Genomic DNA, 486 nt, shown 5'->3' with positions numbered 1-486 from the left:
CGAGAACGTAGAGAGGGTTACGGCAAAAACTGGATGCACTTCGTGTACAAAACGGACAATCTCTTTCGAAGTATCAGGGTTTCATACGGAAACTCGTCTGTTACAAAGGGATTTCATTTTTTTGAACTGCTTTGAACTCCATTGTTTTTCTGTGTTCAAAATGCACCATTCAAAGCCACATCATCAATTTACAACCCTTTCTGACTACATTTGTTATTTTTCATGCATTTACTGATTATTTTGAGCTATAAGACCATGAAATTGAAAAGCATTTGAAATGAACTCTGAAAAGATTCCAAGTTGGCATGGCATCATCATTTCACCCACATAGCATGTGCGAGAAAGTAGAGAGGGTTACGGCAAAAACTGGATGCGCTTCGTGTACAAAACGGACAATCTCTTTCGAAGTATGAGGGTTTCATACGGAAACTCGTCTGTTACAAAGGGATTTCATTTTCTTGAACTTATTTGAACTCCATAGTTATT

Source organism: Triticum dicoccoides, chromosome 1A (genome assembly GCF_002162155.2).
Source record: "Triticum dicoccoides isolate Atlit2015 ecotype Zavitan chromosome 1A, WEW_v2.0, whole genome shotgun sequence".
NCBI classification, from domain to species: Eukaryota; Viridiplantae; Streptophyta; class Magnoliopsida; order Poales; family Poaceae; genus Triticum; species Triticum dicoccoides.
Note: the sequence above shows the minus strand (reverse complement) of the source record.